General features: G+C 43.9%; 1 protein-coding gene across 4 annotated transcripts in view; it reads left to right on the top strand.

The window, feature by feature from the left end:
* Positions 1-2,094, top strand: part of RAD51 (RAD51 recombinase) — a 40,054-nt gene that overhangs the window by 34,258 nt on the left and 3,702 nt on the right. The window lies entirely within an intron of this gene.

Raw genomic sequence — 2,094 nt, 5'->3', positions numbered from 1 at the left:
AACCCTTGCTGATTAATTTTTGCCATGCCCTGTTGAAGAATATTAACCCACATTCATGTTACTGTAGCTCTGAGGTTTCCAGAACATGGTCCCCAGCATTACCATTACTTGAGATTAGAAATGCAAATTGTCTGATGGGACTTCAGATCTACTGAATCAGAAACAATCAGATACTCGGGCTAGCAACCTGTTTTAACAAGCTCTCCAGGGCCAGGCACCATGGCTCACGCCTGTAATCCCAACACTTTGGGAGGCCGAGGGGGTGGATCACCTGAGGCCAGGAGTTTGAGACCACCGTAGCCAACATGGTAAAACCCTGTCTCTACTAAAAATACAAAAACTAGCTGGGCACGTTGGCAGGTGCCTGTAATCCCAGTTACTCGGGAGGCTGAGGCAGAAGAATCGCTTGAACCCGAGAGGCGGAGGTTGCAGTGAGCCAAGATCGTGCCACTGTACTCCAGACTGGGTGACAGAGCGAAGCTCCATCTCAAAAAAACAATAAAAAAACCAAAAAACAAAAAAACACAAGCTCTCCAGGTAATCTTATGCTTGCTAAAGTTTGAAAACCATGACCACAATTGCTAGCCTTGCTTGAAAATCTTTGAAGTACTGTGAAAGAATGAGGCAGGAGAATCGCTCATTTGAGATAAGCTTGGATTTTCAAATGTACATGTTAAGAATAACCTGAGGTATTTGTTAAATATACAAATTACCAGGCTCTTCTCTGATAATTCTAATTCATTGAGTCTAGGTTAGGCCCAGGATTTTTTTTCCTTTTCTTTTTTCTGTTTTTGTTTTTTTTTTGTTTTTTTTTTTTTTGAGACGGAGTTTCACTCGTCACCCAGGCTGCCAGGCTGGAGTGCAGTGGCGTGATACCGGCTCACTACAACCTCCTCCTCTCGGGTTCAAGCGATTCTCCTGCCTCAGCCTCCCGAGTACCTGGGATTACAGGCACACACCACCATGCCCATCTAAATTTTGTATTTTTAGTAGAGATTGGATTTCACCATGTTGGCCAGGATAGTCTCGGACCCCTGACCTCAAGTGATCCGCTTGCCTTGGCCTCCCAAGGTGCTAGGATTACAGGCGTGACTCACCGTGCCCAGCCCAGGAATTTGTTTCCTAACGGGTGTTCCAGGTTATTCTTATCTTTAAGGAAGTTCAAGAAACACTATGAAAGAGGATGCTATTTCCAGCCAACTTTTCCCAAGCTGTGGGAATTCCATGTCCTGCTTCTGGAGCCTAAGCACAGAGGTTCCTGTAGTTTTTTTTGTGAGCGCTGCTGAGAGAAAAGCTAGGACAACTCTTTTTTCTGGTAAACCTTCTCTGTTTTTATAGCAAATAGATAATCTCCCTTTTTTTTTTTAATTTTTAATTTTTTTAAATTTTATAAATAGAGACAGGGTTTTGCCATGTTGCCCAGGCTGGTTTCAAACTCCTGAGCTCAAGCAATCCTCCCTCCTCAGCCTCCCAAAATGCTGGGATTACAAGCATGAGCCACTGTGCCCAGCCTCTTCTCCCTTTCTGATAGTAGATTATATCAGTGTATTTTTTTGTTTGTTTTTGAGACAGTCTTGCTCTGTCACCCAGGGTGGAGTGCAGTGGTGCGATCTCGGCTCACTGCAACCTCTGCCTCCTGGGTTCAAGAGATTCTCCTGCCTCAGCCTCGTGAGGAGCTGAGAAGCAGGGATTACAGGCACCTGCCACCATACCCGGCTGCAGTTTGTATTTTTAGTAGAGACGGTGTTTCACCATGTAGGCCAGGCTGGTCTCAAACTCCTGATCTCACGTGATCTGCGCACCTTGGCCTCGCAAATTGCTGGGATTACAGGTGCGAGCCACCGTGCCCAGCCATATCAGTGTTTCTTGAGGCACAACTAGAAGACTTGTGAAGTAAAGTACTTATGCCTGTTATAGCTTGTTTTTTTTTTTGTTTGTTTGTTTGTTTAACCATACATTCACAGTCTAAATAGAGAAAACATATATCTCTTCATTCTTCTTTTATTTGGTCAGGATCGTAAGGTGTAATTCTATCCTTATGCCATCTGTTTAATCTTCATGATAGAATCATGAACCTAGAACATAATTATAGCA

The sequence above is a fragment of the Mandrillus leucophaeus genome, unplaced genomic scaffold (genome assembly GCF_000951045.1).
Source record: "Mandrillus leucophaeus isolate KB7577 unplaced genomic scaffold, Mleu.le_1.0 Scaffold35, whole genome shotgun sequence".
NCBI lineage: Eukaryota > Metazoa > Chordata > Mammalia > Primates > Cercopithecidae > Mandrillus > Mandrillus leucophaeus.
The sequence above is the reverse complement of the archived record's forward strand: the minus strand, read 5'-3'. Positions and strand labels throughout refer to the sequence as shown.